Genomic DNA, 12,418 nt, shown 5'->3' with positions numbered 1-12,418 from the left:
CGGGAGCAGGGAGATGGGCCAGAAATTTTTGAGGTCTCTCGGGTCCACCTTAGGTTTCTTGAGTAGGGCGTTGATCTCGGCGTGGTTCCAGCTCTCAGGGAAGGTTGCGGTCTCGAAGGAGATGTTGATGACTTTGCGGAGGCAGGGTTCGATGGTGGCGCTGGCTTTGTTGAAGATGTGGTGCGGCCATGGGTCTGACGGAGAGCCAGAGTGGATAGTGCTCATGGTTTTGATGGTGTAGTCAACGTTCATGTTGGCCCAGGCGAGCAGGGGGTCGTAGTCGATGGTGGGTGGAGAGTCTGAGGTGCTGGTGGTTGTCAGGGTGGTCTGGTTGTTGAAGCAGTTGTGGGTGTCTGTGATCTTAAGGTGGAAGAAGGTGGCGAGGGAGACACACAGGTCTTGTGACGGTGGGATGTCGTTGGTGTTAAAGGTGGGGTTGGAGAGTTCCTTCACGATGTTGAAGAGCTCCTTGCTGTTGTGTGCGTTGTTGTCGAGGCGGTCTTTGAAGGAGGTCCTCTTGGCAGATCTGATGAGGTGATGGTGGTGTTTGCGGATGGTGTTCTTTTGGGCTGCATGTCTGTCCAGTGTGTGTTCGTGGTGCCATTTCTTCTCCAGCTTCCGGCAGGTTTGGTTGGAGGCTTGGCGGTCCGAAGTGAACCAGCTGGCTCTCTTGGCGGCACCTCGGTTGGAGGGTTTCTTGAGTGGGGCAAGAGTGTTGGTGCAGCCGTCGAGCCAGCGCCTGAGGTTGCAGGCTGCGAGGTCAGGGTCGGTACGTTCGGCAGGCAGGCTTCGGGCAAGGCCGGTGTTTAGCTGGTCTTCGGTGACTTTGCTCCAGCGGCAGCGGGGGATCTGTTGGGTGCGGTGGTGCATGGTGGGTTTCCGGAAGGTGAAGTGGATGCAGCGATGGTTGGTCCAGGGGAGTTCGGTGGTGTGGCTCAAGGTGACGTGGGAGCTTGCGGAGAAGACAGGGTCCAGAGTGTGGCCGGCGGTGTGGGTTGGTTTTGTGACGAGCTGTCTGAGTCCGAGGTTGGTGAGGTTGTCGATCAGGGTGGTGGAGTTGGTGTCGTTGTTGTTCTAGAGGTGAAAGTTCAGGTCTCCGAGGAGGATGTAGTCTGCGGAGGCAAGGGCATGCCTGCTGATGAAGTCGGCGATGGAGTCATTGAACTGAGGCCGTGGTCCGGGGGATCTGTAGATGAGAGTTCCTCTGAAGGTGGTGTTGGGGTCAGTGTGGATCTGGAAGTGCAGGTGTTCGGTGGTGCTGTGGGTGTCGTTGGTGCAGGTCGTTACCCTGATGGTGTTCTCGTGGATGATGGCGATTCCCCCTCCGAATCCATTGGTGCGGTCCCTGCGGGTAATCTTGTAGCCGTCCGGAATGGCTATGGCGATGTCCGCGGCCGAGGAGGCTTTCATCCAGGTCTCCATCAGGAAGGCGACATCTGGGGAGGAGGTGTAGAGCAGGTCCCAGAGTTTGACGCCGTGTTTGGGTGCGGAACGGGTGTTCAGTAGGATGCATCGGAGGTGGTTGCGATCTTTCTCAGCAGGTGGTTTGGTGGTTTGGTGGTTCAGAGGCTGGTGAAGCTGCAGTTCCGGCAGGTGAAGGGTCCTTGGGTGTGTTTCGGGGCGGCCAGGAAGCAGGTGTGTGATCGTCCGGTGTTGAGTGCGAGTAGGGTGCTTGCGTCATGGTGGCGTTGGTCGTCGTGGCAGGTGCGGGGACCCAGGGTCCTGGTGCTGGGCGTGGTCCAGGCGCGGATAGGCGCAGATTGCCTTGCCTTAGGCGCGCCAGCGGCACACCCGCGCAGTGGCCACCATATAAGGGGAGGTGGTAGGGAGGGGTAGTTGGGAGGTGGGAGCGGTGTGGAAAATGGGCAAGCAGGGGGGTGGGGCCACAGGGACGCAGCGGCAGAAAAAAACGGGTGAGGAAGGCGGAGGGAACAGAAGACAAAACAGGGCACAGAAAATAATCAGGAGGGCAAAAGGGAATATACAGCAATAACAAATGAGAAGAAAACAGCCAAAACAATACAATACAGATGCAACCTAAGGCCTACCACTGACCACCAGGGATGAGTGTCAACATCAGGAGAGTGCGCGCTCTACGGGCGACGAAAATGCAAAAACCCAGTCCTTATGCAAGAGCATAATTTATGCATTGTGTTTATATACAGTATGTTAACCTTTTGCATTGCAGAGTTTAACCTTGGAAAACACTATTAATGATGTTTGCAATAACTGTTCATTTGCAAGGTATTGCTGCAGGCTTTCTGAGTGTGTTAGGGTGTGGCCCCTTTCTAGGACCTTCTAGAAGCTTTCACTGCAGTATGACTGGGTGTGGTTTGTGGGCTGGGCTTGACTCTATATAAGGGAGCCAGCCCAGCTCCACGTGCTCACTATTCAGAGGTCCCGGTGCAGAGCAGCAGCAACTTCCTGAGCTCCTGTTCCGGAGGCCTTCTTTGATATTCCAGGCCTGCCCTCATTATATTGGTGATCCTTGAGCAGGGCGGTGTTCTGCTTTCCTACTTATCTCATATCAGAGCTTACAGAACCTCTCTGGAATGCACTTCTGAGTTCAAAGAAGACCTTTATTGTTGTTAATTCTTCCCCACCCACAAGTTCTTGAGAGACGAATTAATAGATTTCAAGCACACAACGTAGTCGCAGCAAGAAAACAAAATTTATCACAGTACTTCTCAGTTGCAATGTACACAGCAGATATATATTATATGATTATAACAGCAAAGCATAAAAGTCCAAATTCATCACCGTATGAGCAAGTAGGACCTATCTTCAGCTTCATCTTTCTGGGGTCTGCAAGTTGATGACTCCGGTCAACTGCGAGAAAGAGATTATCTACCCACACGGGAGACTGGCAACTGACGCCTAGTTCCAGCCTGAAGTCAAGCAGATTCGAATCTAACTCACTGTTGCCCAGAGTCATCCTTACAAAAGCGTGCCCCCTCCTCTCAGACTCGGGAAAACTATGCAAGCCTTTGGAGACTGGCCAGATCTCCTAGACTTCTCCTATTCCCAAGCCTGAGCAGAAAGGAAAACACCAAATGTACTCTCTCTTATCAGGTCTAGTCTGGTGTGAAGAAAACAGCTTGGTCCATCTTGTTTAAAAACACAGCTTGGAAGAATATAGACATCTGCGATGTTTCAACTGCAATGTCTAACTCCACGTTAAAGCCAATAGGCAGCTAACCTAAATATCAAATGTAATGTCTAGTGTCAAGTCAAAGCCAATAGGCAGCTAACCTAAATATCAAATGTAATGTCTAATATGTCAAAGCCAATAGGCAGCTGAGCTGAATACAAAATGTAATGTCTAATATCATGTCAAAGCCAATAGGCAGCTAAGCTGAATACAGAATGTAATGTCTAATATCATGTCAAAGCCAATAGGCAGCTAAACTGAATACAGCATGCCAAAGCCAATAGGCAGAATACAGAATGTAATGGCTAATGCCATGTCAAAGCCAATAGGCAGCTAAACTGAATACAGCATGTCAAAGCCAATAGGCAGAATACAGAATGTAATGGCTAATGCTGTGTCAAAGCCAATAGGCGGCTAAACTGAATACAGAAAGTAATGGCTAATGCCATGTCAAAGCCAATAGGCAGCTGAACTGAACAAAACATAAAGGGGGTCATTCCGACCCTGGCGGTTGACTACCACCAGGGCCGGGGACCGCGGATGCACCGCCAACAGGCTGGCGGTGCATCCATGGGCATTCTGACCGCGGCGGTACAGCCGCGGTCAGAAACGGGAAACCGGCGGTGTCCCGCCGGTTTCCCGCTGCCCAAGGGAATCCTCCATGGCGGCGCTGCAGGCAGCACCGCCATGGGGATTCCGACCCCCTTACCGCCAGCCTGGTTCTGGCGGTTTTGACCGCCAGAACCTGGCTGGCGGTAACGGGTGTCGTGGGGCCCCTGGGGGCCCCTGCAGTGCCCATGCCAGTGGCATGGGCACTGCAGGGGCCCCCTAACAGGGCCCCACCAAGATTTTCAGTGTCTGCCAAGCAGACACTGAAAATCGCGACGGGTGCAACTGCACCCGTCGCACCCCTTCCACTCCGCCGGCTCCATTCGGAGCCGGCATCCTCATGGAAGGGGGTTTCCCGCTGGGCTGGCGGGCGGCCTTCTGGCGGTCGCCCCCCAGCCCAGCGGGAAACTCAGAATTACCGCGGCGGTCTTCTGACCGCGCAGCGGTATTCTGACGGCGGGACGCCGCCCGCCAAAGTCAGAATGACCGCCATAATGTGCTACTGGTGAACATTGAGCAACTAATATGCGCAGTGGTGAAACACAAAGTCATTGGTCAAACACAATTAATAGCATCACATTCCACCCTATGACCAATGAATTTTTGTTTCACATATCTCGTTTAAAAAAAAAAAAAAAATCCGCACAAAAAAAAACATTATCAGCAAATCAGATTTGAATGATCAAAGCAATCACTGTAAAGCAATGGAAGTGGATTAACATATAGATCTCATAACCTTTCACATCAGATACATCTGCACAGAAAAGACTGAAACTTTTATACTCTGAATGAGATTATAGTGTCTCTAAAATAGCAATTTGATGTAGCATGAGTTCTACTCTTGTAAAGGTGCACGGTCCACCTGAAAGGTTTGCTGGAAGGTAAGTGAAAGTCAGAGGTCCACACGAAAAAACAGACAGTTAACTGTTAAGGTTGCTTAGTTCCAGTGGAAGAATGTAATCAAACAAGTTGAACTTGAGCTGAAGGCGCCATTGGCGCAAAATGGATCCATGGTGCTTGCACTTTACTCAGTCAGGTTCAGGTTGGGGGTTTGGTCCCTTCCCCGACCCCACGCGCACACACCCAAAGGGGGACCACACAGCACACTCAGGGACAGTGGCGAAACGTGGTAGGATCTGCAAAAGAAAAAAGTATGACTTTTCTTGCAAATAACATTTGTCATTTGAAATGTACCCTTCCTCTTCTTTTCCCTGTTTTATAATCAGCAGGACGTTTTTGGGGCCCTTTGTTATAATTTCTGCAGGTTCTGGAGGGTCATCTGGGGCTTCAACCCACACCTCAGCACTGAGGTTTTTATCTGCTGCACCACAGCTTCCCTTTTCTTGCACTGTCAGAAGGGCTGGGGCAGACCCCTTCTTTACCAAACCTCCATTCACTGCATTTTTGACAATTTGGGCCATTCTGTCTCCAATTTGTATGAATAAATCAGATTATTTTCTAGTTATCATCATAATTTTGATTTCTCCTTGGTAATCTGCAGCAATCACTCCCCCTAAAACCTGATCAATGGCCATATCTGTCCTGGTAACTTCCCTCTCCCCAACTGCTCTGTGACTGCTTGTGGGACAGATTGCGATTGTGCGTGCTGCACAGTTTTTATCAAATCTAGGGGAATGTGCATCTCTCTCATCTCTGCCCACCTGTAAGTGGCTTTTTCTCCCAGCTGTTCACATTTCTGGTGCACCCACTTAGCCATCCCCACTAAGTCAGAATTCTGGGTGTACACTTCTCTCTCTGAATTTTTCTCTTCAACATCTGCAAGGGAATTGAACCAGTTAGGTACAAGCCATGTGGAAAACCAAACGGCTAAACCATTGGCAATGAACCAAGAATCAGTTTAAAAATGACACCTCTCACGCAGCTCTTGCTTTAAAATCTGACACACATTGTACAACACTGTTCCTTCTCTTGTGCTAGAAAACAACATTTCAGTCAATGAATCATTGGTCAAACAAACATGCTTTTTATCCTCAGTGGACACGAATTCAAATGGTGCACTCAATTTCACTGGTGACTCTTTTACCTGTGGTACTCTAGCCCTGTCTTGCAGGTACCAGATCCAGTGTATGATCCTAGTTAGGGGCACTCTTTTCTTCCCCTGTTCCTGATTTACATGTAAATCAGTGTTTCCCTCTTGCACTGTGCAGAAACCTAAAGTCATTATTTCATTTGCCAAATCACAAGAGCGCAGCTGAGGGCTATTCTGTTTCCAAAAATCAAACAAGCAAATGAAACTCGGTGTCTCTTGCTTAGTGCAAACAGTAAGAAACTCTAAAATCTTTCGTTTTACTTGTGCATTTTGCGATGGTACCTCGTAAATCAAATTCTGAGCTCTGTTCTCCATGTTATCAGTTAAGGAATGCACTTCGACTGCCAAAAAACCTGGCTCGCACGGAGGCTCAGACTGGCTCCCAGCTGTCTTAACCCCCTCATTACTGGAATGGGAAAAGACAGATTCTTCTAAAACAGCAGTTTTATAACTTTCAGCATTATCTTGCATTAATGTATTCTGGCTAATTTGCTCACGTAAATTCTTATTTTCATGTTCCAACTGCCTACATTTCTCCTGCATTTTTCTGTAAGCAGATAAAAGTATCCAAACCCTTCTGTCAAAAACAAAAGGATCATCATTGCTTCCAAAAGGCACATTTTCTAAATATGCTTTATCACAGCAAGAAAACATGTTTCTCACAGCACCATCAGGCAGTTTAACTACACATGCATTTTCAAACATGGTCTGCCGTGCTTCTGTAATTCTCTAAACAACAAAAAACAATTACACTTTTAAATTATGCACGTAGAAATCTATAATTCGACTTTCAAGACTGCTGACTACGTCAAAATGTTCTGCTTTCCTACTTATCTCATATCAAAGCTTACAGAACCTCTCTGGAATGCACTTCTGAGTTCAAAGAAGACCTTTATTGCTGTTAATTCTTCCCCACCCGCAAGTTCTTGAGAGACAAATTAATAGATTTCAAGCACACAACGTAGTCGCAGCAAGAAAACTAAATTTATCACAGTACTTCTCAGTTGCAATGTACACAGCAGATATATATTATATGATTATAATAGCAAAGCATAAAAGTCAAAATTCATCCCCGTATGAGCAAGTAGGACCTATCTTCAGCTTCATCTTTCTGGGGTCTCCAAGTTGATGACTCCGGTCAACTGCGAGAAAGAGATTATCTACCCACACGGGAGACTGGCAACTGACGCCTAGTTCCAGCCTGAAGTCAAGCAGATTCGAATCTAACTCACTATAGCCCAGAGTCATCCTTACAAAAGCGTGCCCCCTCCTCTCAGACTCGGGAAAAATACGCAAGCCTTTGGAGACTGGCCAGATCTCCTAGACTTCTCCTATTCCCAAGCCTGAGCAGAAAGGAAAACACCAAATGTACTCTCTCTTATCAGGTCTAGTCTGGTGTGAAGAAAACAGCTTGGAAGAATACAGACATCTGCGATGTTTCAACTGCAATGTCTAACTCCACGTTAAAGCCAATAGGCAGCTAACCTAAATATCAAATGTAATGTCTAGTGTCAAGTCAAAGCCAATAGGCAGCTAACCTAAATATCAAATGTAATGTCTAATATCATGTCAAAGCCAATAGGCAGCTGAGCTGAATACAAAATGTAATGTCTAATATCATGTCAAAGCCAATAGGCAGCTAAACTGAATACAGCATGTCAAAGCCAATAGGCAGAATACAGAATGTAATGGCTAATGCCATGTCAAAGCCAATAGGCAGCTAAACTGAATACAGCATGTCAAAGCCAATAGGCAGAATACAGAATTTAATGGCTAATGCCGTGTCAAAGCCAATAGGCGGCTAAACTGAATACAGAAAGTAATGGCTAATGCCATGTCAAAGCCAATAGGCAGCTGAACTGAACAAAACATATAGGGGGTCATTCAGACCCCGGCGGGCGGCGGGAGCCGCCCGCCTGGAGGGAACCGCCATATGGCCGCTCCGCTGTCGAAAGACCGCGGAGGCCATTCTGGCTTTCCTGCTGGGCTGGCGGGCTACCGCCAGAAAGCCGCCCGCCAGCCCAGCGGGAAACCCCTTCCCACGAGGAAGCCGGCTCCGAATCGAGCCGGCGGAGTGGGAAGGTGCGACGGGTGCAGTTGCACCCGTCGCGAATTTCAGTGTCTGCTGAGCAGACACTGAAATTCTTTGTGGGGCCCTCTTACGGGGGCCCCTGCAGTGCCCATGCCATTGGCATGGGCACTGCAGGGGCCCCCAGGGGCCCCACGACACCCCATACCGCCATCCTGTTCCTGGCGGGCGAACCGCCAGGAACAGGATGGCGGTATGGGGTGTCGGAATCCCCATGGCGGCTCACTGTGTACAGAAACTGCGCTGTGTGGGGGCTTGCCTCATTAACAGCAGCCGCTGCGGTTGTTGCGTGTCATTTCTCCAGCCGCGTTGCGTCAGTCTCCCAGCCACGATGCAGGTGGAGCGTCGATTTTAGCTTCGAGGCTGGCGGCGTGTCGCTTATAAGCCGCGTTGCGGGTGGTGTGTCGAAAGCTTTCATGCATGGCAGTCTTTGTGTGGATTTCTGTCCTTTTCCATCAGCTTCACCTTTCAAGGGCCTAGAGAAAGGTTAAGGCACCACTTGGCAGGGCAGGATTCTCAGCAGAAAGTCCAGGTCCTGGCAGAGAGAAGTCTTTGATGTCCCTGAGATTTCAACATCAGGCGGCAAGCTCAGTTCAAGCCATTTTTCATCAGTGGGAAGTCATACAAAAGTCAGTCTTTGTCCTCTTTCAGGCAGAAGCAGCTACAGCAGGCCAACCCAGCAAAGCACAGTCACAGGCAAAGGGGCAGTACTCAAGCTCTCCAGCTCTTCTTCTTGGCAGAGGTTCCTCTTGGTTCCAGAAGTAATCTGATTTTCAGGGGTTTTGGGTCCTCTTCTTATGCCCCTTTCTGCCTTTGTAGTAGGACTACGTCAAAGAGAAGTCTCTATTGCTTACAGGATCCTGCCTTGCCCAGGCCAGGCCCCAGAAACACAACAGGGGGTTGGAGACTGCATTGTGTGAGAGCAGACACAGCCCTTTCAGGTGTAAGTGACCACTTCTCCCCTCCCCTCCAGTCCAGGTGGCTCATCAGGATATGCAGGCTACACCCCAGCTCCCTTTGTTTCACTGTCTAGAGGAGGGGTGCAAACAACCCAACTGTCAAACTGACCCAGACAGGGAATCAACAAACAGGCAGAGTCACAGAATAGTTTAAGCAAGAAAATGCCTACTTTCTAAAAGTGGCATTTTCAAACACACAGTCTAAAAATAACCTTTACCAAAAGATGTATTTTTAAATTGAGAGTTCAGAAACCCTAAACTCCATATTTCTATCTGCTCCCAAAGGGAATCTGTGCTTTAATTATATTTAAAGGTAGCCCCCATGTTAACCTATGAGAGAGATAGGCCCTGCAACAGTGAAAAACAAATGTGGCAGTATTTCACTGTTAGGACATGTAAAACACATCAGTACATGCCCCATCTTTAACATACACTGCACCCTGCCCATGGGGGTACCTAGGGCCTACCTTAGGGGTGCCTTACATGTATAAAAAGGGAAGGTTTAGGCCTGACAAGTGGGTACACTTGCCAAGTTGAATTGGCAGTTTAAACTGCACACACAGACACTGCAGTGGCAGGTCTGAGTCATGTTTACAGGGCTACTAGCGTAGGTGGCACAACCAGTGCTGCAGGCCCACTAGTAGCGTTTGATTTACAGGCCCTGGGCACCTCTAGTGCCCTTTACTAGGGACTTGCTAGTAAACCAAATATGCCAATCAGGGATAAGCCAATTTACACATAGAATTTATACAGGGAACATTTACACTTTAGCGCTGGTCAGCAGTAGTAAAGTGTCCAGAGCAAACAAAACAGCAAAAGCAGAGGGAAAAAGTTAGGGGAAGACCATGCCAAGGATGCCAAGTCTAACACTTATTTCCTGTTTTGTGATTTTTAAATGCTTCACACATCTGTCCCCTAAGTTAAGTCTTGTCGCTCCTTGCCAAGCTACCAAGGTTTAAGCTGGGTTTCATTTATTGAGACTTACCGGACCTAAGTGGGGGTTAGTGGCGTTTTGCTAAGTGTAGGTACTTACCTGCCGTAACCAATAATCCACTTTCCAACAATGAAATTCTAACGGAAGTTTCCATCTTGAAACCTTCACAGAGTGCAAAACATAAGAGATATATATTAAACCCTTCCACTGCCTCAGATGCCTGAGAAGAGGACTGCAAAGGAGGAAGGAAGACCAGCTTGAAAACTGCTTTTAGGAGTTGGACTCTCCTGGTCTGTACTCGGATGTGTGTGGACTTTCTGCAGACCCAGTAGCATCAGCTCTGTGACCACATTTCATGGACAATAATGGGTGGACTTGCTTGGAATTTGTAAGGAAGGGTTCCCTTGAACAACTGTGGACTGGTCCAGTCGGAGGCTACCCTCAAGTGGGCATAGCAGGCTTTTGCCAGACTCAAGGCACCTTGCAAGTCACAGAAGGACTGGCTCTCTAGTATGTACAGGCAAGGAGAGTGGATATATATGTTTGTGTGTGTGTGTGTGCGTGCGTGCATGTGTGTGTGCATGCGTGTGTGTGTGTGTGTTAGTGCCTGATTATGAGTTTGGTGGTCCTGGGACCACCATGCCAGTGGTAACGGTCACCCCGCCATAGTGTTGACGGTCGCATCATTTTATTTCAATGCATGCGGTTACACAGATGAAAAATTGATTTAGTCCTGCCAACACCGCCAGCAAATCTGGACTTCAGAGTTTTCGAAATAGGCCTATGCACCTGTTGGAGGACTGACAGCCAGTGCAATTGCCGGTCCAATTACGATACGGGGTTCCTCTGACAAGACTGTGGCAGTCCAACCACCACATCTGAGCATGTGGAAAGGGAGCCATATAAAGATGAAACTCACCTACACTCAGCTCCACACATCAGGTGCAACCATGGAGCTGATCATACATGCGCTTCCCCTGCTTGTGCTGCCAGATGATGCCCAAGTCCAACACCGTCATGGATGCAACCAACAGTAAGCCTTACACTTTCCCGTTGCCAAAAACTCCTCAGCAAATTGATGCTGCACCATGGGCCATGGGGTACGTGGTCCGTGGGTCAAACATATTTTGTGTGACCCTGTTCGGAGTTGTACTCAGCGTATGACCCAATCACAGCCCTATAATGTCCTCTTTGGTCAGGTCACTGACATTGCACAAGTACTCTCTTCTAAATTTCAAATGTGTGCACAACAAATATTCTGAGAAAGTGATGTGTTGATAACATTGTGTCACATAACAGCAACTCATCATCAATATGCCACCTACAAATCTAAGTGACACCCTCATATTGTTCATATGACATGGCCTATATAAAAGATACATTTGTTTGGATGCATAATAAAACTGAATCCCACCTTCTCTGCTAAACCTCTGTTATCGACTTCTACGTGTCACCCACATTTCAAGATAATTCAAGGTTAATGGGATGCGTAGTAATCAGTGTGAGAAACATTCAAATGTCACAATTTAAGGATTCCCTGCAGAATAGGAATTTATTTACTGGGGGACCCCTGGAAGACTGGTGCCCTGGGCCACATACCACTTTGCACATCCCTCAAAATCACAATCTGCACAGGATCTGTGGGTTGATGTATATTAGGGACAGCCATTAGTATAACCATGTGCCATGCATATGTGAGAAATGTGTAAGTGTAAATCATGAAAGCAAGTACAACAGTAACAGCTTTGGTCACACATTTAGTTAAAGTAGGTATAAGGTACACACATGAAAATGGACATGTCCATTAAAATGTAAACAGATGTATGACAATTGAACACCCTCCATTTGTGGACAAACAAATCTCTAGCTTGAACAAATGCCCAACCTACATCATAGGGAGAAAAGGAAACTGATGTTGACATTGGCCAAGCCAAGATGAAATACTTACCATATGAAATACCACACAATGCAATGTCACCCTCAATATGATCACATCCCACATATCCATCCATTGTACATTTCCACTTCTCCTGGGTGACTTCAGCACTGATTCCAAGGCCATATAATACCACCCATCAAATGGATCATCAATCAGGGTGAAACAAACACAACTGTAGTCACACATCCCAAAGTATCCATGAACATCCAAATGGTAGACAAGTAATGGCAGGACTAATGTATAAGAAAACTAGCCACTTTTTATCAAACTTTTGAACAAATAAACCCATTTGTAAGGCCAATGGCCAGTCCAAAGGCAATACTGGTGGTCCAGCACACTGCTGTGCCACTTAACATGCCTCTCAAACCACTGCTATGGGAGCCTCGGTAGGAATGGGCATCTAGTGGACAATCCAGGTACGTAAATGATGTCCTTTCGTGGGGGAGGGGTTGGTAAAAGGTGACAATGTAACATGAATCTGTCCAGGACTCACCCCATTGCAGCTGCTGTGATTCCCTCAAATGCTCATCAAGCTCCAGGTAGGCCACCACCAGTATTCGGGCCAATATGGGAGTCAGGGTCTTGCGTGCTCCACGTCCAAGTTAGGAGGTCACCCCAGCTGGACCTCTGTGATCCTCCGGGCCCAGTATCTCAGGTCCTCCCACCTTTTCCAACAATTGATGCTGC

Source organism: Pleurodeles waltl, chromosome 5 (assembly GCF_031143425.1).
Source record: "Pleurodeles waltl isolate 20211129_DDA chromosome 5, aPleWal1.hap1.20221129, whole genome shotgun sequence".
NCBI classification, from domain to species: Eukaryota; Metazoa; Chordata; class Amphibia; order Caudata; family Salamandridae; genus Pleurodeles; species Pleurodeles waltl.
This window is presented reverse-complemented; position numbering follows the sequence as displayed.